The sequence below is a fragment of the Macaca nemestrina genome, chromosome 11 (genome assembly GCF_043159975.1).
Source record: "Macaca nemestrina isolate mMacNem1 chromosome 11, mMacNem.hap1, whole genome shotgun sequence".
Classification (NCBI taxonomy): domain Eukaryota; kingdom Metazoa; phylum Chordata; class Mammalia; order Primates; family Cercopithecidae; genus Macaca; species Macaca nemestrina.
This window is the reverse complement of record NC_092135.1, coordinates 61,200,268-61,226,925: the sequence shown is the minus strand read 5'-3', so window position 1 is coordinate 61,226,925 and position 26,658 is coordinate 61,200,268. Positions and strand designations below refer to the sequence as shown.

The 26,658-nt window shown below is 35.1% G+C and overlaps 1 long non-coding RNA gene across 1 annotated transcript; it reads right to left on the bottom strand.

Annotated features, from left to right (window-relative positions):
* Positions 1-2,922: 2,922 nt before the first annotated feature.
* LOC105483330 (uncharacterized) lies at positions 2,923-26,276 on the bottom strand. The gene is made up of 5 exons (XR_988197.2): positions 26,223-26,276; positions 8,789-8,929; positions 8,064-8,187; positions 3,750-3,814; positions 2,923-3,516 (listed from the first exon to the last, which is right to left on the bottom strand). It is a non-coding gene; the product is annotated as an uncharacterized lncRNA (long non-coding RNA).
* Positions 26,277-26,658: the final 382 nt, after the last annotated feature.

The window sequence follows — 26,658 nt, the reverse complement described above, 5'->3', positions numbered from 1 at the left end:
TCTCTTCATTATAGTTTGTGGTAAGTGTATCGGCTTACAGACAAATATTTTAAAATTATTATTTTCTACATGTCACATTTGTAGATGAATAGTTATTGGTTTTCAAAAATTCAGAGTGTTATACAAAATAAACTGGAGTAATCCATTTTCAATTGCTCAACTACTATAATTAAATGACTATAGTGCTAATGACGTGAACTTCCCTAGATCTAGTGTTCTCAGAGTTGAATTGGCAATGTCCCTAGTTATTACAGAAAAAGGTGGCTGGGTGCAGTGGCTCATGCCTGTATTCTCAGCACTTTGAGAGGCTGAGGCGGGTGATCATCTGAGGTCAGGAGTTCAAGAACAGCCCTGCCAACATGGTGAGACCTTGTCTCTACTAAAAATACAAAAATTAGCCAGGTGTGGTGGTACACACCTATAATCCCAGCTACTCGGCAGGCTGTGGCAGAAGAATTGCTTGAACCCGGGAGCCGGAGGTTGCAGTGAGCCAAGATTGCGCTATTGCACTCCAGCCTGAGTGTCAGAGTGAGATTCTCTCTCAAAACAAACAAACAAACACAAAAGAAAAAGGCAATACTTCCATTTAGTCATCTGCAGAGAAATGCTATATGGTATCTCCAACCTCCAGTTGATTCACAATTCTTACCTTCGAATTTCTTCATTAACTTATGGGAAATTATTTAGGGGCTGCTGTTTCAGTAAAGTGAAATTAGCCTGCCTTTCCCCTCTATGTATGTGTATGTGAATGTATGTGTATACACAATGCGTGCACACATTCATTTCTATAGTGTTTTACAAATTACCAAATATTTTAGAGTAATTAAAAAGAATTAGTGTCCTTGAGTCAAAAATCTGCTCTGTTTCTTACAATCTATATGATTTTAATAAGGCTATTTAATATCTCTAAGTCTCAGTTTTCTCATCTGTAATAACTTTTTGTACCTCATAGGCCATTACAGGATTTTAAATGTGATAACACATGTAAAAATGTAAAGTTCTCAGTATCTTATGTATTATTATTACTTCCCTACTTATATTCAGTAAGTAAATTATAGTTATTATTAGTATCATTATTGTCTAATTTAGGCCTTACAAACTTTTGAATTTTATTCTCAGGTTATCCTGTTAATTTTTTTTCCTCTGGCCTGCTCTTTAGGCTACACTATTCTCTCCTTGGACTTGATATCACATCAAACTGATTCTCTGTTTCTGTTACCACTGAACTTCATGAACATTTCTACTACTTGCTGCCTTTTCCTACTGATACTCAACTCTTCCCAATCTGGTTTCCCTTTGCCATTGTGTTGAAGTTTATCTCATCAAGGCTGCTGATAACCTCTCAATTGCCAAACTAGCAACGTTTTTTTCACCACTCGTGTAACTTAATTTCCCTGTAACAATTAATCCTGGTATTCAAAATTTCATTATTCCAATGCTTTCTCCATTGGCTTCCTCCATTGGCTTCAGTGAGGGAACTCTTTGCTGTTTCTCTTATCTTTATGATTTCTTATTATTGGTGCTCTCCAGGATCTTGACTCTCTCACATTCTACATATTCTTCTTAGTGATATTATCAACTTCCACAGCTTCATTTGCTTCCTGTCCTCTTGCTTAATTGAAGTCCCCAGTTCTAAGGCCCAACTCAGCATTGTTATCTCCAATTCTATATTTTCCTAAACGATTTTTAAAATTTCTGCCCTCATACTAAATTGGAGACTTATTCATCATCCATAGATACTTCCTAAATATCTATTAGGTCTTAGATTCCCCCTCCCCAGCTCCTCTGCAGCAGTTTTTATTTAAGTTCTTGTAATTTCTTGTCCATTATTGTTACAGCCCCCAGTATCAGGGCCCTGAAGATATCCAATTAACTCTGACCAAACTTACACTTTTGTTAAAACAAGTCACTCAACATCTAAGTATTTAAAACATCAATAATTTATTTTCATGAGTCAGTGGGTCAGCTGTCTAAGCTGGGCTTGGCTTGAGGGCTTTGCTGATCTTGGCTGGGCTTCCTTGTTCATCTTTTGTTTGGTTGATCTGTTAGGATAAGCTGAGGTAGTTTCACTCTGCTCCACATGGCTTTCTCTTCCTAGAACAAGCATACAGTCCTGGCATGGGAAAGGTAGGGTCATATTAGCAAGAGACACAACTCTACAGGCCTTTTGAATCCTAAATGAGGAAATTATTCAATATCATTTTTGACTATATTATTGCTAAGGCAAGTCGTGTTGATGTGTATGCCAAGCCAAAGAGTGGGGAAAGATATTCTGCCTCTTCCATCATGTGGCAAAGGGTAGAGGTGCAGGGATGAATTAAGAATTATGACCAGCAATGCAATTTATAACACTGAGTCTAGCCCCTTCCCAACCCATTCTCTTCTCCTTATTTCCATTGACTTTGAAAGGTAAACTTAATCATGTCAATACCCGGTTGGTTGCTTTTTGAATAAAATACAGACTTCTTCACTTGGCTTACCAGACTTTTTATCTGCCCTAATCTACTTTTCCAACTATAGTGTTTATCTATTGCTTTATCTGCCCAGAATTTGCATTTTCCTGTAGGAAATCACTTCTTTACCATTCTATAGCATCTGTGTGAGGCACAGTGATAAGCATGGGATGCAGAGTGAACAAAACAGGTTACCCTTTTCCCTTGCAACGAGAATTCTGCCATTAGTGGAAAAGACTGAAATACAGGAGATACAAATTCCTTTTATTGCTGAAGTTCTTGTCAATCATTTTGCCTGCCTCCTGAAAAGAGCCTATCAGCAGAATAAAGACAATATACAGAGGAAAGAAGAGCTGAGAAATAGAAACTAATAGAACAAGCTCTAAATACATCTCTTTTCTTTTGATCTTGAATGCATCCATGTTTGCATCCCTCTTCTCTTTTTTTTTTTTTTTTCCCAACCAAAATCATTTAATTCAGTTTCTGTATTGGGTAACAAAAGTTCCTGGCCCAAGCCCATATATATACATGTAACCACTCACACTTTCCCTATCAGGTCATGAACCAACACCCTCACATGTTTCATAAACATAATTTTTCCACCTTCCATTGACGCTGCTTTCATTAAAATTTCCAATGATTTACTAATTGCAGAACCCTGCATTGTCTTTTTCCTTTCTCCCAGATAAAAAATTTCTAGTTACTCTAGTGACTCTTCAATGTCAAATGTCATTTTCCTGCAGTCTTTCCTAACCTCTCACACAAAATTAATATGTGGTACATACATATTTAGAAGGGGTAAAAGGAAAGAAAAAAAAGAGACTCAGACTCTTGTTGCATGTTTCATAAAGTGATATTAGAGCAATTCCTCCTATCCATCAGTATATGCAGTCAACTCTATCTTCACAATCCATCCGGAGTCAGATAACTTCTAATAACGTAATTTCCAACAACAGGGGTCAAGCCATCATCACTTCCCTCATGGATTGCTGCAATTGTTCCTTGCTGATCTCCCAGTTTCTGTCCTTCTTTCTCTAAACTCGATCCTTAACACATTGAGTCCCTGTAATACCAAGTGAGACTGTGTCATATTTTGTTCACAGACTTACATAAACTATGCTGAACAATCTGGCCCCTCTTCCATTTTTCTGCTCTCATCTTCTCTTGCTTGTCCCCTTGCTTTCTCTGCTCTGGACACCATGACCTTCTTGCTGTTTTACACATACATTACACATGCTCCTCCCCCAGGGCCTTTGTGTTTGTTATTTCTTTCTGGAATTCTCTTCTTGCACACACCTGTCTGGGTTTTCTTTCACCTTCTTCACGTCTTTCTTGGTGTGTCATCTTCTCAGGTAGACCTTCTGAGACAAACATATTTAAAAGTTGAATCTCCATTCTCCTTCCCTGTATTATATTCTATAGAATTTATAAGTCTTTAACATATCACATATCTTGCTATGTATTTTTTTCTGGTCTGTTTTCTGGTCACTAGGATATATGTTCAATGAGGTCAAGTTTTTGTTTTTGTTTTGTGGGTGATCTGTTCCGTTCAGTGTTCTGCCCTGTTGCCTAGGATAGTTCCTGATGTATAAGAGGCTCTTAATAAATATGTGTAAAATAAATAAGTGAAGGGATGCATTTACTTAATGTGTATCTCCTCCACTGCATTGTGCTGTGGAGGTCAGAGAATACATGGTGTATATCTTACCACCACTGGACACCAGGACACATAACAGGTATGCAGTGAATGGATTTTTGTTTACTTGTTTGTGAATTCTTTATTGCCTCATTTTTTTGTTGTTGTTGTTTTTGGTACACACAACTAGTGAGTGTCAGAGCTACCAATGGAACCTATATCGTTAAAAACCAAGTCTCTCTATGTCTGCCTCCTTGATATGACAATGAATCTCAGCCTCAGAAGAATCTGGCTGAAGAGGCTTGAGTGCTATCCTTTGACTTTTAAATAACACTATCTCATTCATGATGATTTCTTGACTCTATCAAAAGTATATTTGATGCTTGATTCATATGTAAGAACTGTGTGATCTGGTAGTAAAATATCGCAATGCATGTGGTGAAATTCAAGCAAAATACAGAGTACATTTTTGATACATAGTACAAGTTTTTGCCACATTCATAATTATGTGTCCTCTTTGGGGGAGGGGAAATGCATTTTTGGCTGGCAGTGTCATGAAAATGTGTGCCAACCTCCTGTTCCAGGTATTTTTCTGACCACTCCATCCCCTTTCCCACGATTGTTTTGATTTGCTGATGGTCAGATTTGCTGCGAGAATATTTTTCACATAACACTTATCCTCATGAAAAGTTGAGATATGGAGAACTGTATGCACACATGCATGCATGTGCACACACAGGCACACACAGAAAGAAATTGAGCAGTGAAAGTGTAACTTCCTTGATTAGACTTTTTCCATAGTTATCTCATCTGAGGCTTAATTTAATATTTATTTCCTCTGTTTTATATTCTTACTGTCTCCTGGGAGAAACTACTGCTGCTCATAGCACAGGTTTTTATAGTTTGATTTATCTATCATTTTTCTCCAGTATATACCAAATAAACAATGTTTCACAGTTTACACTCCATAACAGAATGCTCTAAATCTATCCCTATATTTTTTTTTTGTGAAATCTTTGGCAGCCTATTACTACCATTTTTTTTTTCTGTTAGGAAAATTATAAAAGTTAGAGGATAAAGAAATATTAGTGTTTTCCCATAAGAGAATGGATTGAGCAATAATACAGTGTTTTCAAGATCATTCAACATTATTTTCAAGAATCCTAGTCTTATAAGGGAGATTAATATTACTACAACCACCATGACTATTACCATTACCTCTGCTATGTTAACTACCATTATTGTGTTCTCTTACTTGTATATCTTGTTTAATCCTTAAAATTCTCCTAGGAAGTGGGTAGTATTTATTAACTCCATTTTATAGATAGGAAATTAAGATTCAGATTGGTTAAATAATGTTCCCAAGGTTACAAGGCTGGTAAAGGCTGGTGTTATGATTTGAACACAGCCCTACCTTCTTTCCCTCTAAATGTATGGCATGAAACTCATGACATTGCTACAAATTCCTTAACCTAAATAATTGAGTTATTCCAGGGTATGATGAATATATTTTAGTAACTTATTGAAGAAGTTCCAGTATAATTCATATGTATTCAATATGCTATGTCTGAATTTTGTTTTTATTAAAATTTTTTAGAAAATTTTTTAAAAGGTAAAAGTATCACAAGATTATAAGTAATAACAGAATTCTATTCATTTTAAAATTATAATTGTAATACAATTGTAATAAATGAAGGCAATTCAATTAATTTTCTGAGGATAAAATAAACTACAAAGATTTATTTTGAAATCCGATCTCTATTATAGATTGTAATACAAATCAATAGCTTTATAAATTAATTATGACTCTTTGTTTTCAAGAAGAACGTATATTAGTTCAAAGTAAGAGCTCCTTCTTGAATTGGTTTTGCAGGTGATTTAATAAAGAAAAAGAAGAAAATTTTACATCACCTTTACATAGCAGGCATATATCTTATTACATACCATAGACAGCCCTTTGAAATGGGCATTCTATTCTAGTTTTACACATGAAAAAACTGATGCTCAGAGAGATAAAATAATTTGCTCAAAGTTCCAAGCCAGACAGCTAGCTGCAGAGCCTGGAAGTGGTCCCAGGATCACCCTGACATTAACCTACACAACTCTCCTCATTTATGTTGCTAAGTGTTGAGTGTCTCATGAACTAGAAGAAGAATGGTAGAGGATGAATTAAGATAGGTCACCACAGGGGGCTACATCATGTAGGTCCTTTTAGGCCATTATGAGTTTGATTTTACTTTTACTGAAATGGAATGCACTAGAGGCTTGTGAGTAGATGGTCAACAAAATCTGACTTAAGTATTAACAGTATTTCTCTGTTCTCATAGAATAGACTCTAGGATAATAAGGGCTAACATATGAGATCATTCAGAAACTATTGCAATAATTCATGCAGAAAATATTATTTAACCCAGCAGGATTTGCTCATGGATTGGATGAATATGCACAAGATCATACTAGGCGTAATGTTATGTATCTTCTCAGCTTTCTCCTTCACCCTAAATAACACATTATGCCTCTGTATTTGTAGCCAGACCTGTATTTTAGAAAGAACACTGAGGAGATAGTATTTGAAGAAAGTATGACTAGAGACAAGCAGATCTGCTAGAAGGGTATTGCAACAATCCTAATGATAGATCATGGTGGTTTGAACCAAGGGAGTAGTAATGGAGATGGAGATAAATCTGTAGATTCAGGATGAGAATTAGTGACTGATTGGTAGTAAGACATGAAAGAAAAGAATGGTTCATACCTTTCAGACTTAAGCAACAGTTTGGGTGATGATACCATTTTAAGATAAGGAAACACAGGAGAAAGATAATAGGTTCAATGTGGGAGATGGGGGAAGATAACATGCATTCAGCTTTGGACCCACCGAATTTAGAGTGCTTGTGGGGTATCCGGGTGGTTTTCAGGAAAGTGTGGGCTTCCTTAACTGTGGGCTCAGAGGAGAGATCAGGGCTAGTGTTGGAGAGCCAGGTTCATCAGAGGATAGATAATTAAAGCCACAAGAGAAGCTGAGGTCAGCCAGCCAGAAAAGTTTAGAATGGGACAAGCAAAGGGTTGAGGACAGAACTTAGAGGAATATCTCTATTTAATGAGTAGGAAGAGGAAAAGGAGTCTAAGAAGCAGGATGTAAAAGTGGCTAAAAGGAGTTGGGGCAAAATTATGAAGGTAAAAGATAGGAAAGCCAAGAAATGAGAGTGTGTGGTCAACAGTATCAAGCGTTAGCAACCACCACAGTAAATCAAGGATGGAACGTAATTCAGTAGATTTAGCAACATAGAACTAGCTAATTTCAATAGGAAGGGGGGAGAATATTACTATAGTTTGCCTGTTGGCTTGTCCACTAGATAAAGAGTTCCTATAGCATGCTGCTGTGTTCTTGAATCTTTGTTCAATTTCCACTCCCTCCTCCACTTCATGGCATATCAGACAATCAAGATTTGAGATTTTACTGTCTGAAGTGATGACTTAAACTTCGACAATAAACCGCTGGCTCCATGTTGTATGTGCTATGCCCCTTATTCCTCTTACAAATATTATCCTCAATTAATTTTCTGTGAGAGACTTAAGAAAACTGGAATATACAGTGTCTTGAATTGCATTTGTCACTTCCTGCTTAATCATAGATGTCTCATCTTATTTTTAGTGCCACTAAGAATTACTATCTTTGGTTGTTAATTGCTCTAGAGTCACAGAGTGACAGTTATTTGTGACTTGCACAATCTATTTTGATGACTATACAACTTACATCCAAGGAATGCCACATTCCACTGAGTACTATGTTAGAAGATAAGATCATTTTACACTGAATTCCAAGTTCTCTATACTCCATCACTAGTATATCTAGATGTGAATACCCTAATTTGTGAGCTACATAACTCCTTTGTTTCCTTGCAATAGATGTCATATTAAACTGTCCTTCATACCCAAAAGACAGTGTTCCTTCCCTATAAAGCACCCCATTATACCCGATTGCAGTGTCGGGCTTTTGTAGTCTTTCTCAGAACTCCATTCATGCCCTCTCTCATAAAGGCCTCTTTGTAACATGCGCTTTAGGAGAACTCCCTAAATCTCAGGTTGTCTGGAAGGAATCTAAAGAGAAGAAAAGGAGAAATGTTAGGATGTATATTTGGTGCAAACATACATAAATAAAAGGCTGACCAGTTCAAGATGTTGTTCCATTTGCAATAATCCCAATGAGATGAAACATTTGTGTGCTTGTTTTCATCACATTGTTCTGACTATAGTGCCTTTCACTGCCTGCCTTAAAAATGTTTACCTACTTACTATATACCTTTCACCTTTGGCCTCACTTTTTCAACACAAGAAACTTATGCATATGCAGAGACCAAAAATTTCCATAAGCTCCTTCATTTCAAATAAAACATTTCTACAAATACAAGGATTTTGAGGGGGGTTTTTAGTTAAGTTTCATACCCCATCTATATAACATTTTGAAAGAAATTAAGTTTGATTTTGAAAACAAAAGCATTTCTTTATTTGATCTAATTTTTAATATTTCTAATGATTCTTTGTCATTTTTTCTATTTGTTACAAGAAAGAGAAAGAAAACATAAAAGGAAATAATGAAAGAGGGAAGAAAGGATGAATGAAAGGAAGAAAGGAAGGAAAAAAATTCAGTGGAAGAAAGTCAGACCAGAGATTATATTAAGCAGTGGCAAATGGTATTCACCTTTTATAGGCTCTATGTTTTATAATGAAGATACTTCATTGAAACAATGATGCATACTTCAAGGGTTCCCTGGAGAGCAGTGAATCCTGTTTGGAGAGATTCATGAATATGTGCATTAGCACAATCCAACTGGAACTTGCCCTTAAAAAATGAACCACAAGAGAAACTGATCAGTTTTTGCTTATGTATATAATCAGAAGGTTATCGTATTATCTCCCTCTCCACGGGAAAAGCAGATGCATTTTTTTTTTTTTTGCCACCTCAGTTGAGAAATGCCAAAGGAAACAACAATTTTTCCCTTTCTGTGATGTTCATTATGTGAAATGCACATAGAGACTTTTTAATACTGGATCAAAAGAGCAGAAAATAAATGTAGATTCAATTTTTCAAAATTAATTTTTTGTATAACATGAATCATAAAATAAACCTTTAAAATATACATTTCTGCCTTAACTTTCTGAAGGTCATTAATAAACTTGCACTGAAAAAATTGTTAGAGATTGCATCTATGAGACAAATATTTCAAAATCAAAGCTCACAAAAAGGTACATGTAACCTTGTGCCCTAAAGATGAATGAGGGACACATGGCAGATCTTGAAGTAGTAGTTTATTTAAAGTACAAAGAATTCCATGAAAAATATTTCTAACCAGCAGTTGGTGCCCAGTTATCATGAAAAATGACAGATCACCACTAAGCTATTTACAATGATAAAGAGTGTCTAGGTATATTTGCAGAATTTATCTGCAAGTTTTTAGCTCCATTAATTTTAAACAAAACTGAAAGTGTAAAAAAGAAGAACCTCAAAGAAATTTGATCATCATAAAGAAGCAACAGAGAGAAAATGTTACCTAAAGACTGACTGGATATTGTTAAATGGTCACGTTCTATGCTGTGCCAAATGAAAATATTATTATCAAATGTTAATAATTGCTGAAGGAAACTTGAAGTTTTTCTCTAGATATGGAGAAAATGGTGCGAACTTAGAAGACACCTTCCATTAAGCTTTATATATTGTTATTTTTATTATACGTTCTTTGCTCTGAATTTAACTATGTCAGCATTATCAGCATGTTCAAACATAGAGGGGAGAAATAATTGTCTTACAAAAATCACAATCATATTAGTGTTAAAAATGACTTAATTCCTGGCTGGCAATTTCTTTTTTAATGTGACAGTTAGTCATTTCTTAGGCATCTGTTAATGAATTGCCAGAAACGGTTTCAATTCATCATTTCTCGTCACCATATTCATGGAGAAAGCTGTGTTTAAATTTGTCCATGATGTTCTCAAAGTTCTGGATTTAAAAACTTCCTGGACATCTTAAGTTTTCCAAACGTGATTTGAGGGCCTGCACTATTTTCAGTATGTAGGGTAGGGTCAAGGGAATACAGTTAATTTGAGAGGGCACAATATTGTAGTCAGGCATTTAAATTATTTGTAACTTTTCACCAGAAGTCGTATTCATGTTTTGGAAAATTAGTACTTAGCTAAGCTCCAAGGAAGAAAGCATTTTATTTAGTAATAGTTCAAATAATGCAGTAAAAATGTCTCTCTGTGCATTTGAACTGGCCCTTGTGGCCTGATTCAATGTTTTGCCCATTTTCTTGGCTTTTCGAGTTTCGCACACACAAGAAATTGTACAAAACACTTAGCACTATTTTTTTTTTCATAGCTGGTAATGGGGCTTTCATCGCACAAAGGCAAGGAAAAATTATTTGGAAAGGTGAACAGGCTTTTAGAAAAACTAGAAAACACTCCTCATACATTTTAGACTCAGCTTTCTGCCCCTTTCCTGCATGTTTTAAATCTAGCCACTAGGATCCCTGAAATAATTATGCTCCTTAATGTTAAATACTGAATATGATCATTCACGGCTGGCCCACAAAACCAAATTTCAGAAAGAAGAATGGTGTTAAAGGAAGATGACTATTTACTGACAGTTTTCTTTTTGTGCCTATGCATCTAAAATCTATTTATCGCTTTGTTTATCTGTTTATCAAACGATCTCAGAATTCACATATGCATCACTGAAAATGTGGCTTTAGGCTCTTTTTGCAAATAGGTCCTATCATAAAGATTTTTAGAAGCTTTATCTTATACAAAAAGGCAGTTTTCATCAGCAACGCAGCCATCTGTTTAGTGAAAATAGAGCTAGTTAGTGAATTGCAGACTGTATGTGCCTCTGTGTGTGTGTGTGTGTGTGTGTGTGTGTGTGTGTGTGTAGAGGAGGTGGCAGTGAGGGAGTAGAAGGTCAAAGGGTAAATTCCAATTGCTGTGACATATTTTTATGAGCTGAATCATACCCAGCTTTTAGCCTTGAAAGGGGAAGAGGATCTTAGAAAAGGGAAGTCACATGCATGGGCAGGTCAGGAAAATCCTCAAGAAGTCCTCTTCCAAATTAGCTGTTGATTGTTCTCCAACCCGCCATATCCATCCATTTGAATTTTATTTTATTGTCCCAGGACTTGAAAAGATCTGTTTTCTATTACGTGAAACCCAGTTCAAATTTGGGTTGCAAAACATAAAGTTATCTTTGAGAATTTTCTTCCCTTTTATACCTTTGATACTGTTCTCCTCCTTGGAGGGGATGAGGGGGTGAAGCCTCCTTGAAAGTGGGAAAGGAGGAGGAGACTACGCGGGAGTTCTTCCCAGCAGGAGGCTGACAAAGCATTGCTACCGCAGGAAGGAAAATGCTAACCGGAGCGGGAGAAAAGACAGGAGGGGCCCCAGGAACCAAGCCTCGTTAGAGACCCTAACGACTCCACCCTTAGCCTCCCCTCCCTGCACCCACGCTCTCTGCCAAATGTAGAGGCTATTTTCTGCTTTTTACAAGAGGTGCTGCCAGGGGGAAAAAAAAGAAGAAGAAGAATAAAAAAAAAAAAAGCTGATGCTAAAATCAAGGAAGAAACAGCAGAAGGGTCAGGGGCAATAGTCAAGGCAGAAGCAGCTGCCGTGGCCGGCCCAGCCACAGTCATCTCAGTCCCAGCGGCGCGGCAGCCAGCAGCGGCCGCCGCGGTGACAGCCCGAGTGGCAACAGCTGTGGGGAGGCTCGGCTTCTTCCCCACGCCTGTCCGCGCCAGGAGTCAGAGTAGGGAGTCCCTATCGCTCCCATCTTCTGAGCAAGCAAATTCTTCTCATTCCTTCACTCGCGCCTTCTCAGCGTCAGCTGACCGGCTGCTCCCTCCCTTGCTTCGGGGATTGGCCCAACTGTCCGCCCCCACCGCACCGAGAGACACGCGAATGACACCCGGGGTTGTTCTAGTAGTGGTAGGTGGGCCTGCGGCTTCAGGAGTGCGTTTCCTGAGCCAGCCAGACCTGGGCCTCTTCGGCCTCTATCCCCCTGTTGGCTGAACAAAATGCCCGAAGGCATTTTGGTGGTGCGATTGCCAGTGACTAAACAGGACCTTAATTTTCAAAGTTGATGGGACAAACCCAGGCATAACTGGAGAGGGTGACCACTTCCAAGGCGTTGAAAGAAGACGAACAAATTAGGCCATTTCAGTATTATCAGAGACAGCATTATGACCCTTTTTGTTGTAAAAGGAACATAAATGTAGCTACAGATTGAATGAAGTTATAGGCCATAAAAGGGCAGGAGAGAAAAGGGAAAAGATAATAGGCACTGTCCATTTGAGCCTGTTACACTTACTGTTTCAAATCTATTTAGCTAGTGTTAGTGACAAATACATAGTTTACCGGCAATAATAAATGAGGGAATGAGTAAGGATAAATATTATGGAACGCTGCTGTGTGTTTAGAATAGTGACAATTGCTGTTTATTTGCTTTTCACTTATGAAAATTACACAGGGCAAGGTCATATGTGAGACATACGTCTTTATATTATTTTTTCTCGTATTTTTGAAAGTCAGGGTGAGTGGAAGCCTTCAACCTTATTTTCCTTATTTAGATAAGCAAATATCAACCAACCTTTCTTAAAAGTATAGCTTTCTTTCTATTAAACACTTAGGCAAAACTGATTGTACTTTTTTTTTTTTTTTTTTTTTGGCATTTATAGCCATCTTATTTACTTCCAGTAAGGTTATCTTATAATGATTACTAAATTCTACCTAAAAGCTTATAATATTTCACATACATTAACTGTAGCTCTCCCATTAAATTATGTATTTCTTTATGTACTTGGGCTTTTCATGAGGATTTTAGGCACATTATTCACTTGCTGGAAAATTAAATTGATTTATGTTTTTCCTTTGCTGTTTTTAAGTATAAACTCTTTAAAGGCAAAACTGGGGGTTTCTCCATAGGCCAGAAACTACCAGATTCACAATGATCCTTACGTCGATGCATTTTTGGTTGGACCAAACAAATAAGTTAAACTTCAAATTTTTAATTTGTACACATAGGGTAACTGGTTTCAATTAAATGGGGAAATACATTTTTTTTTTAGGGTGAAAGAACTTAGTGCCTTAAATTTGAAGAGGCAATTATTTGATGTGGTAACAAAAGAATATTAAAGAAGTAACAGCTTATTTTGAAATTTCAAAATGCATTGATTTTATATTTTGGTTATTTGAAATAGAGTGGAATATTTACAGGTAAGATTGTACAGTCACATTAATAAATGTGATCGTTATGAATTTATATTAGAAAAACATACTACATTTAGATAAATTATTTTACATAAATTTCAGCAACACTTTGAAGCATTTTATAAAAATTTGAAAAAATTTCTTAAAGACAAGTGAATTGATTGTCAGATAGATCATTGTAATATTTTTTCCAATGTGCCATTAAGGAATTTTTATTACATGATATATAAGATTACATACAAATTTATATTTCATTAAGAATATTTTTTTCAATCAAAGAAGAAGAATAAAACATTTATATTTCTGTGGTGAGCTGGGTTAATATAATTTTTGTGTCTCTGATTTCATTTAGATATTTTATATTTTTATTTGATTTTAGGATTTTGGTGGTTTTTTTTGAGGTTTCACTTAACGTATACATAGGGTTTTATTCCTTATTGTCTCTTTTCATTAGAGAAAAATCAAAGATTTATTGACTTATGAATTGATAATTTGTTATATTATTAAATCACTAATCTTTTCTAGATACAGCAATATTGCATGAAATTCATATTACAGTATTTTTATAAAATAACACAAAATGAAAAAGTGATTCATATAAAACTTTTGCATCACATAGTTTAAAAATATGCATCATTTAAAATGTAGACTAAAATTGTATTTTATTTCTGTATAGTCAAACAAAAGCTCTCTGAACGAAGATTCAGGAAGAGATTTCTTGAGCTTTGTCTAAATTCAAAGTGCCCTCTACTGTCAAAAAAGTGTACTGCTCAGGAAGAGAAAATGACAAATCTGAAATCAAAATCTAGACAGTGAGACACAGACAGAAGAAAACTACAATAGGTAATGGCGCTGCCGCTCAGCCCTGGGGCGATGCAGTTTGGAATGTTCCATCAGTAAATAGTTACGCTCCCCTTCCAACTTAAAAGTTACATTAAAATTATTTGGAACTTTATAACTATTGCTAAACTTTTATTTTCTTAGCCTTGCTTTTACAATGAAATTTTACTTTGGTGTCAACATATGGTTTACTGTAAAGACTCGAACAATGCATATTGTGGACTACCAGACTAAACTTCAAAACTATGCATACCCAGATGTCTTTACTCTTGAGAAGTATTATTTAGAGGTTCTTTATGTATATATATATACACATATACAATATTTTAATTTTTATTTTGGACTTTTTATATATATATCTAAAGAAAGAAAATATTTATCATTACAATGACAAAGCTAAATAATCAGTTGATTCAGTGTGTGAAAAGTTTTAAAAGATCACGTACACAAATAAGGTGTTGCGTATTTTGTTCATTAAAAAGGTGTTTAAGCATTATGAAGACAGTCTTAAACATGATCTGTGTGTTTAGGTGCAAGCGTGTTACCATCTTTTAATTAAATTCAGTGACCCAAAGAAAATTTTGCCATAAGAAATTCAGGCTATTTCACAATGTTAAATTGTATTTTGTAACATACTGAAAAGTAATGAAATTTAAGTTTTGTGATTCATATAGGTGAAAAATTTTAGAAATGTTTACTATGTTTTATCATTTTAAAAACCATAATATGTTATTAAATGGATATATGTTGATATAATGTTAATATATTGCAATATATTAACAATGAGAGACTTCTGATTGAATTGATAATTTCTATAATAATGTCAACAATTTGAAGTCAAATTAAAGAGGTTCTGACATAATTGAGGTATGGAAAAGGAAATGATTTGTCAAGTATCCAACTTGTGTAACAGGTCTTGGTTAATTAGCTCCAGGAAATAGTTGGTCTGTATTTTAAGCAAAAGCAAAATAAAGATTTATATAACTTGGGGAGGGATTTTGTATAAAAATCAAGGGCTATAGATTTTATATCAAATAAATATTGAAGCAAGTTTTCAGTTTAATTGACTGAAATCTATTAAATTGATTGAATTGCCACCTACATATAATACAAATATGTAAGATATTTCTTGCACTAAACTGTATAAAATTTGACATCTACATATAATACAAATATGTAGGTGTCAAATTTTATACAGTTTAGTGCAAGAAATATCTTTCCTAGAGGAAGTGAAATTTAGTGTTTTAAATAAACACAAATAATGGAGCATGTTTGGAATCTATATGTTTATGTATCTGCATAAATAACAATCTATTTACAACTTGAGAGAATTTTAGCAGTGACTGTTAGGTGGGGAGGGCCTCCCTGTTTCCAGTACTTTTCTTCTCTGTTCCTCTTCAGTTCCTCTGGTTGACTATGAACTTTGCCCCACCCTAGATGTCCTTGCTGCCTTCTGTGAGGAAGAAGGGCATTCAACTAACACTCAACATTAATGCCTTCCTGATAGATGGTTGTAACTAGCAGGGGCTTTTGTATGCTGAGAAACAAACAAATGAACATATAAAGGAAAGAGAGAGGCAAAATTCAGCCCTAAGCAGTGGTTCTCTGGTGGTGGAATTTAGAGGCAATTTGGAGGAGAAAGTTGTTGGATAAAATAAATTATATGCCATTGAAGTTTAGGGTTGGCTTTACTGTCACAAAGAGCATGCCAGTCTTAATTGTTTGAAAAATATAGCACATCCAGTATACCTAAATATTTCCTCTGGCTGTTTTCAGTACTTTAGGTCAAATCAATAAACACAATGAACCTAATTTCTTCTGAATCATGAGTTCCCTTAATCAGTGCACAATTATTTTCCACTCCTTGAAAACGAACTTTCATTTGTAGTATTAATCCTAAGTTTAATAAAAATGTGCCCACATTACTAAAAGTCTAATGATACAGTGTATTAGATGGTCAACGAAAGGCTCTATGTTTATATTTCCTTTGCTTTTCAGAATCAACTCTTCTCTTCTAAATTCAGTTTATCTAATTTATAATTAATGTAATCTAATATATCTAATAATAGACCCTTGTTCTTGGGTCTAAGAACTCTTCCTCATCATGAGTTCGCTTAGGAAAATGTTAAATCAAGGGACTTGATGTCCTCTAACCAATGATGTGCCAAACCGGGCCCATGGGACTCTTTCCTTTGGGAATATGAATTTTGAGTTAAATGTTGTAATGATTTAAAAAGCAACAACATTGCCTTCCAGGAGAGACTGCTCTTTATTTCCTATTACCTGGAACATGGTCACTGCTTTTTTTTTTGACTGTGCTTGTCCAACTATCTCATACTTGCTGTGTGCTACACAATATCCTTTTGATAAATTTCATTTCTGCTTAAGCTAGGTTGTCATTTTCTTTTGTTTGCAATCTAATAAATCTAACTGACATAATGCAGTGTCTTCTTCAGGGGGCAATTTGTAGATTCATAGGTGACATTTACAGAAATTTCACAAATTTTAATTTCGAAGGATGGGAGCTTTGTTCAATCAGGTCCTTGGCCCAAGCCAAGTAACAAGCTTGAGCCATAGAGTGGGATATAGTTTTAAGCCTCCTGGTGGCCGCAGCATTACACTGAAGTACGGATTAATCACCCCCAATCTCATGATCTGCTGGGTTTTATGTTTAGCATGGTTGACATAAATTCCTATCTTCTTCATCCTTGCAATCTAATATTAGGAATGTTGATTTAGATTAAAAAAAGATGTATATAATGGAGTTAAAATAATTTTAGAAAATGAAATTATTATGACAGCATGAGATATTTGTAGTATATGTAGGTGTCAAATGTTATGCAGTTTAGTGCAAGAAATATCTTTCCAGGAGGAAGTGAAATTTAGTGTTTTTAATAATTTTAATAATGGAGGGAACATGTTTGGAATCTATATGTTTATGTATCTGCGTAAATAACAGTCTGCTTACAACTTGAGAAGATGTTCAATGAAATTCCTCTTTTTCTTAAGATAATTGTTACAGATACAAGAAAGTATGAATTGTGGAAAACTGTCTTTCTTTAAAACATCAACCGTAACAAAGCATGACACAAGCATTTAATAAAGGCATTATTGTAGACTTTCTTCATTCCTGAGAACCAACAGAAAAATCTCAAGGGACAGATCATTAAATCTTCTTCCTCAGTGTTAACTTAGGCAACAGCTCAGGAGACATCTCTGAGGGTGCAAGACACTTATTAGAAACATGTTTAGGAATTTCTGACTGTTTTTCAAAAACTACTTCTGCAGAAAACAACTGCATTGTTACCAAGCATTTCTGGAAACCATGTATAACTGAAGAGATTCAATTCATTAGAAATATGATAAATTATAAATGGTAAAGGTTGGAAAAGGCTAAGTTGTGGGTGATATATAAATTTAATATGAGAGGTATAATGTAACTATCAGAGATCACTTGGTATATATTACTTTATTATGTTTCATATTATACTTTTTGAGATAAGTCAATTACCACAGTATTATTTTATGCCTCACTTCCTTTACAGGGGAAAAAGCAGAGAAAAAATTTGGAAATAAAAATGTCTAAAGTGTGTTTTGTTTTCCTTTTTATACTATTATCTAAACATTCTGATATTCATAACATAAACCATATTTATGAATCCTTCATCAACTATAATTAATTCCCATTACTTTTTTCTTCCAGGAGGAATTGTTACTAAAGCCAAGATTTTTCTCACAAACCATTATCCTTCCTTGATCTGGCATTGTATATTTTTTTCAATGGATTCCAAATAATAAATATAGTGTCTTCTATTTGTGTACTGAGTCAGATTCAGTATTTTCATAATTAAAGTTTCACTTGCTTCTGTTAATCAAAAGGTGCTTCGTTTTGATTGGTAAATTTGTTTGACTTATTCAAAAATGAGGTTTAATGATCAGCCCAAGATAACCCACATATTAGGAGATTCAGTAGGCTTAAAGCTCACATCTTGAGACTCACAGCCTGGCAATTTTTAATTTACTCACTTATTTATTTAGTTTTTGACAAGTATTTATTGAATACCTACTTAGATACTCTTCCAGGCACTGATTAGTACTGCTTTCTACCTGAAACTTTTCCTTGCCTGGGAGTAAAGCAGGCAAGATTATTAGAGTGATTCGTTTCACAAACCACTGCCTCAGAGATCAATTGAGGCTACACCTTCAGGCAATCATTTTATGACTACTTGCTTGTAACTAATTCATAGGAAAGATCTTTTTTGTTTGGTTTTGTTTCAATTCTGTTCTGGACTGTCCACCTGGGCACGTTGGAATTGATGCTGAATATGATTTCATAAGAGCTAGGCCCAACTTTGCTCCAACCACTCTTACATCTCCAGACCCACCTCTGAGAAACCTGAATGTGGGGCCACTTCAGTCTCCTCTCTCCGCTAGCCCTGATTCACCACGGCACAAACCCTAGCTTGTCTGGGAAAGGAGTTCTTTATCTAGAGCCAAACCACACATAAATCTATAATTCTGAACATCAGGAAATGCCAGCTGTGTAAGTATTCACATTCCCCCCTCCTTTTCCTTTCTTCTCTGTGCTTTCTTGCTTCAATAGGCTAGATTTTCATCCAGTTGCCTTTCCATTTCCTTTTTTTTGGTTTTAAAATCTCTCCTTCTACTGACCTCTGCCATTTAAAAAATCATTTTTATGTGATGCTGGGCAAGTCACTTAGCCTCAATGAGTCTGGCTTTGTTACCTAGGTAGGAATAACTCTACTTGAAGAACTGTTGTGATTAATATATTTAAAAGTGCTTCACTTCATTCCTTTTACCTAGTGGTGTGATTGGTGAGTGCCTTATGAAGATCGGTCTTCCTGGGATCCGTGGACAAAACCTGCAGACAGCTTCTAAGCTAATTTGAGGTTGGTATAATGATATCGAGGGTTCATTCTATGTAAATGACTTATTCTGTTCTACTACATTGTTATTTTAGACTTCGCATTTCAGCTATTCCTATAGTGTTTGCTGTCCTATTATTGTTGTTGTCTGATTTTTAATTGACAACTTTCTCACATACTGAAAACATCAGTAACCAAGTAGCAAGTTGGCTATTATTTCCTCTAACTTAAACTTCTAAATTAGAGAGGGCAAGGCCTCAGTATTTTCAATTTATAATCACTTGCTAGGAGATCTTACCCTTTGCTCTAAATTCTTCCTATATGATAATAATTTCCAAATTTATGTCCCTTATCTGATCTATTTCCTAAACTTCAAACTCATATATCCAACAGCCTACATGACATCTCCACTTGGATGTCCAAGGAGCATCCCAAATTTATCGCTAAGTCTAAATTCTTGATACTTCCCCCAAAATCTTCTCCTCTAAACTTTCTTTGGCTTAATTATGTAGGCCAAACATGTACAGCCAATTCTTAGATGTTTTTTACACTCATAATTTAATCTAATCTTTAAGTAAATCCTGTCATTTCAAATTTCAAAATGTATCCCAAACCAGACACATTGATGCTACACACCTAGTCCACTCCTCCATCACCCTTGCCTCAACTTCTATAATACTCCTGGGGGGTGTCCCTGCTTTCAGTCTTGTCCCTCTGCAGTCTGTGCATCATAAAGCAACCAGAGGGGTATACTTAAAATATAAATTAAATCATATTCCTCTCTACATAATACCTTTCAAATGCTGCTTCTACTTAGAATCAAATCCAAAGTTCTTATGTGGACTCAAAAGTTTCTGTCTATTGAACAAATAATCTAAATTAATGAGAAAAACTCGTGCTTACTTCTAATTTATTTCTGACCACTCTCCCACTTTTCCCACTGGCCTCTTTGTATTTCCAGAAAAGCATTTCAACTAGTCCCATTGCTCTGATTATTCTATCTGCTTGGAGAGTGCTTCATCTCGATATCTATATAGTTCACATCTTTGCTTCATTCAAGGTTTTCCCCAAATATCACTGGCTTGAGGAAATATACTCTGACTATCCTGTACATTTTATTCAACCAGATATTTGCCCTTTCTGTCTCTCTTGCTACAATCCTTATGTTTTAGGTTTCTTTCTAATTATTTCATTTCCATTTGAAGAACTTGTTTTAGCATTTCTTTTAAAGCAGCTCTACTGGTGACAAATTATTTTAGTTTTCCTTCATCCTAAAATGATCTTATTTTGTTTTACTTTGTGAAGGATATTTTAATTGGATATAAGACTGAATTGACAGTTTTTTGGTTTTTTTTCAGTTCATCACTTTCTAAATGCTATTTCATTTTCTTATGGCCTCCATGGTTTCCAGTGAGACATCTGCAGCTATTTGTACTTTCATTTTTTGGTATTGTGTGTTTTTCTTTCCCCTTCTGGCTGAATTAAGTTTTGTTTGTTTGTTTTTGACTTTTTTTAACTTATCCTGTTTGGGGTTTAGAGTTTATTAAGCTTATATGATTTGTAAATTTATCTTTCACCAAATTTGGGAAAGTTTTAGTCATGATTTCTTTATATATATTTTCTATATGAATATATTTCTCCTCTCCATCTGAGACATTTCTGATATGAAAGTGAGACTTTGATATGGTCTGGTCCCTAAGGCTCTGGTCACATTTATAAACTCTTTTTTAAACTTTTTAAAACTTTTTCTTTATATGTTTCAAAATAGATAATTTTTATTGCTCTATCTTTGAGTACACTAATTCTTTCAATTCTATTATTGAACTCCTCAGTGAATTTGTAATTTTTTAAATCATATTTTCTACTTCTAAAATTTCTATTCGGTTTTGTTAAACAGCTTCTATTTCCTTGCTGAGAACTTTTATTTTTTCTATTTGCTTCAAGAGTATTTTCTCTTGTTTCTTACATCATTGTTACAAAGGGTGCTCTAAATTCTGTGTCTGATAATTTCAATGTATGAGTTGTCTTGGGGTTGACATTTGTTGTTTGTGTTTTTTCTTAAAAATTGTTTAGGTTTTCCTGGTTTTATGTACATTGGGTAATTTTGGATTGTATCCTAAAAAATTTGAAAATTTTAAACAGGGAAATCTATCTCATTATAAGGCTCTTGGTCTTGTTAACATCTAGAGAATGTTACCTTTTCTTTCTTTCTCTCTCTCTCTTTTAAGTAAGCAGTCAATTCAGTGAGGTATAGACTTCAAGTCCATGATTTTTCTTTTATGGGCTCTGGTTCCAATATCAGATTACTTTCCAAAACCTGTTTCTGGTCTTCCCTGATTATACATCCATCACCCAGGGTTGAGTCTGGAACCTGTGCAGTGATTTACTCTGTAATTCAGTTTTTAAGTCATTGCTGCATTGATGCCCTTTTCTTTCATTCATGTACAGCTCAGCTTGGGGGTAATCTCAGAATTTAATACACAGATCCAAAAAATTCCTTTCTCCAGCTGCATCCTTTCAGTGATCCTGTCTCCAGTCTCTCTTTCTAAGGATTTCTCCTTCTGGTGCTCTGGAAAGAAAGCCAAGGTTTTAGATTTCTATGCTATTGCCCACTTTCCATTACTTGGCTGGCTTAGTGGTAAAGCTGCAAGACAAAGAGGTTGAGAGCCTCCTGAGTTGCCCCTGCTGCTGCTGCTGCTGCAGGTTATTTTTGTTCTTGGCTCTCACCTGGAGGAGGGCTCAGAGAGTAAAAAAATAAAAAAAAACTTTACTCCTCAGGTACTGCTATCATAGGGTGGGAATGAGGAGTGCTGCCTCTTCCTTACTGCACTTGTGGAAAGGAAAGTGGTGCTGCTTTATGGCTGCTCTGTTGTTAGTTCTCACCTGGTATAGGGCAGCGAAAGTCAAAAGGGATTGCCACTGCAGCTACCACAATTACAGGCCAGTGAGAATATGGAAAGATGCTATGATTATCTCATATGAAGTCTCTTTGCACTTGTCCTCTATCTGCTTATGTCACATTCTATGCTTCACAGCACAGGTACACACTAACACAAATACACACACACATACACATATACACAAACGTAACATAGGAACAACTGAATACTGGATGGTAGCAAGAGTACACAAGGCCTGCTTGTACTTCCTGACAGGATGTCTAGGAGGATCTACTTTCTCATCTTCCTGTGTATGTACTTGAGATTTTAGTGGGAAGATAGTCATTTTTGTCTTTGGAAATGCTGGGCAAATGCTTTTCTCCCCACTGAGAACTTAGGGAAACTACTGAAAGATAGGATTATGGACTTAGAGTCAAATAGGAGAATAAAAACGTAAGACTTTGGATGTGCTAGCAGATCTAAAGTGTCTGTATAGGAGACACAATTACAAAGTAATGATTTCTCTAGAAAAAAAACCAGTGGTTATGCTGCTGAATAGTGGAATTGAAAAAAGAATGTGGCTGAGAAGAGGCGGGCATAAGCAAAACTGCCAAAATATGCTTTTTAAAAAAATGAAAGGCCATCATTTTTCATATCTGAGCAACCAGGCTAAGACTTTTCTGCAATATCCCTTTTCTATGAAAATAAAAACTTATAAAGTTAAGTAGTGTTCTCCCCTATAGGAAACCTAGTGAGTTTTGAGTTAGTCCTCATATAATAAAATTGCACATATCCAGCTTTCTTGATTAAATTAAATAATGACAGAAGTCCATTTTTTAAAACATTGAGATATGGGGGGTTGGTTACCCTTTCTGTTTTCTTTCCATTCTGTGCTGTCTATTGCTGAAACTGTAGTGGTTTCCTTGGAGACTATTAAAGAATGAAACTTGATTGGCTATATTGGCAGAAATATTGTCAGTGGACATTTTGAGAAATATTTACGTATCAGCTGTATATAAAAGAAGAAATGCTTAACACATAGGAGATCTGTTTTAATTGCAGTATGAAAAATCTCCTTGATAAACTAAAATTAGAGATGGGAACAATAACCTAGTAGGTCATCTTGTCAATCATCCTGGCTATTATTCATTTAATTATTCTCTTCCTTGTCTGGTACAGTTAAACTAGTTTCATTCTTTTAGAATATTTTTCAACTAGACGATTTTAAAACAATTTTCTATATATTCTATATCTTTCTCTTTTTAACCAATCAGTCTGCAAGATTATCAGAAGGAAAAGAAGATGTACAAAGAATGACTCCCTCAATTCCCTTCTGATACACAAAAGAGGATAAAAACAAACAACAAGCAAAAACCTTAAATGTGCACGCTATACAATGTTCTCCAAAACCAGAAGCACTCGATTCAGGTTTATTTATAAGACAATGCTGTAAAGCAGAGGACGGAATCAAGAGGTTACTACACAGGAACCACTTATATTTAAGGTTACAGATTGGGACCAAGGATTCAGTTCTAGCTGCCTCTTAATTTGAAAATAGATAACTAAGTAGACTTGTTTCATAATTTTATTTCAAGATTTTGATACAATATTTTTACTGTTTTCTGCATGTCAGTTTCATTCCAAAAACATATTTTCAGTCAAGAGGAAAAGGCCATCAAATTTTTTTCTTGAATAAAGAACTGCACCATTTATTGATAGGTATATATTTTTAAGGGGGGATACAGCAAAACAAATGGCAAGGGATATTTTATCTATGCTTGATCTTAAAATTGAATTCTACAGAGGACTTTAATATGCTTTCTGCTGTGTACTTTTGCTCACTTAAGTCAGTTTTTAAATTTAATTCAGTAATTATAACAGAATAACTGATGTTCCTCACACTGACCTAGGTGCAAACGGAAAAACGAGGGCTCTAAGACAGTGTCTGACCTGAAGGAGATTTAATCTAGTTTGGTAGACAATGAAGACAAGGGGAGATGTAAAGTAGCATGTGATTAATTTTAAAAAATCTGTCCAGGTGTGTGATGTCCCCCTTCCCGAGTCCAAGTGATCTCAGAACTTAAAGTATAAAAAAAAAAAAAAAAAAATCTGTCCAGATGAGCATATTATTGTGGCCAGACTGCAGTACAGTTAGAAGTCATTATGTAATATTAAAATAGTAAAAAGGAGACAAATGCCTAACTACATAAATTGTTCCAATTGGTATTCTTTGGACAAAATTTACTATTTACTCTCAGATAATAATTTTTATATACTACGGTGGTTTATAGGTTGACATACTATATTGTAAATTCTGTCTCATTGAAAACATTTCATTCCCTGGATGTTTCTCTCAATGCAGAAATATGGTTTATGGGAATACTTTTCTAGTATTTAGAGCTGTTCATAAAAATAGAATGGGCAGGAGGTAGTGAATTCTTCGTCACTGGAGGTGTAGAGGAGGGAGTGAAAGACCACTGCTGAGAATGTTGTAAAGATATTTCATGGTTTTGATAATGGCTAGAATTGATGACTTCTGATATCCTTAAAAAATCTGTGACTTCATGAGATTATGACAGTCAATGACATGCTATGACATTCAAATAAGGGGGTCTTCATTGTGAACTAGAATAGTTTGGGAATTCTCAGGCAGATAGGAACCATAGGCTAGGTTTTCAATAACAGGTAGGATTTAGGTAGGCGGAGGAGCAGTGTAAGACCATTATAGTGAGAAAGTAAGAAAAAAAAAATAGAGGAAAAAAGAGAAGGCACAAATGAGCTTGGCATCTTTGGAAACAATGAAGAATTTGGCCTTACTAGATTGTAAAATTGATGCTGGGAATTTAGAAGATATCAGATCGTGCAGATCAAATTCTGAAGAGCTTTTGGTACTAGGCACTGGGCAGGTCAGAACTTATTTTATTTAGCTACTATAGAGCTTTTGGATTTATGTCAATATTAGGATAACCTGTTGATATATGTAGTAGAAGGGAGAATAAGATAGATATGTAATTTAGACATTAGATAAAGATCTAGTCTTAGAGGATGCCAGTAAGAACAGAATCTGTGTACAAATTATTTTGAAATGATTCCATTCATGTTATCTGATATAGAGCAATGAACACAGACTATTATTCCTCTTCTCATCTAGAGTCAAAAAATCCAAAGGTGAGTATCAATTGCATTGTGACACTAAAATCATCCTTTGATTATGTGTATTAGTGAGGATTCTCCATAGAAACAGGGAAGAAAATGAAGAGAGAGGGAGAGAGAAAGAGACTGATTTTTAAAAACTGGCTCACACAGTTGTAGTGGCTGGCAAGTCTGAAATCCACAGGGCAGACTGACAGGTTGGAGACTAAGGTATGGGCTGATGTTGCAGCCTTGAATTCTGAATTCCCCAAGATAGCAAGCTGGAAATTCTCTTTTGCTGTGAAGGTCTTCAACTGATTGGATGAGGCCTGCCCATGTTATGGAGAACAATCTGTTTTACTCAAAGTCCACTTACTTAAATGTTAATCATATCTAAAAAATACCTTCACAGTAACATCTAGACTGATGTTTGACCAGACAACTGGATATCACAACCTAGCCAACCTGACACATGAAATTAAACATCATAACACGTAACAGTATAGGCAAGAAATGACTTGCTGTTTGGCATTGATGAACAACCATATTTGTATACACTCACACACAGGTATGTGTATAGTTGAATACTTATTAGAAAGAACTATAGAAACATGATTGGTGGGAGTCTGTTCTCTCTAACTATCCATAACTGTAGTTCATTAAGACATGACTTTTAATAGCTGGAGTAATTGATACAACAACAGGTTAAGCCCATTATAAATAGCACTTTTAAACTTACTTTAAAAAATATAATACAGAATAACAGGAACCTACTATATACTCCCACCATCTCATCCCACCTCCCAAAAGGAAGCAACTAGATTCTCTCTTCTGATAATTTTCTACATTCTCTGTGACGTGGAGAGGCGGAAAAAGATATTTCACATGGGCTTTCCAGTATTCCAATCCATGGTAATTAGAAATGCCACATTTTTATTGCTTTTTTCATCATATCTTCTGATTATCTTTCCTTACTTAATTGAATTCAATCCCTATATATACACACACAAACTTTCTCTTCCATATTTTCATTACTTTCTAAATTTCTTTATCTTCACAGTTGAATTTTTAGGCGTAATTAATCATTACACTTAATAGCTAAAGCTTTAGAATGGCTTGCTCTGACAACAGAAAAAAAAATACTTACTTGGCTAAAAGTTAAATTCATTGATATTCTTCTTTAGTCACCACATTTAGAAAACCTAAGAAAAGTAGAGAGTGAATTTTGCATATGAAGAAGTAATTAGATTATTACAACTTTAAAAAAACCAAATTAGCATTGTTAGTAGATTAAGCTCTAGAGACACATCTTATAAACAAGCGGTTTGGGGTAGATCATTCCTTCTTAAATCTAACTAGAATTATTTTCACACACACACACACACACACACACACACACACACACAGAGCAGAAAGGCAATACAAATGGTAGTATTCAATATAGTGACCTCTGGGCAAAACAAACAATTTACCTTTAAAGTAAAATTTGCCAATATGGAACAAAATTTGATATTACACAATAAGATATGCATCCTTGAAGAAAGCATTCAATTTGTGATCATACTAAGGGAAAATGTTCTGAG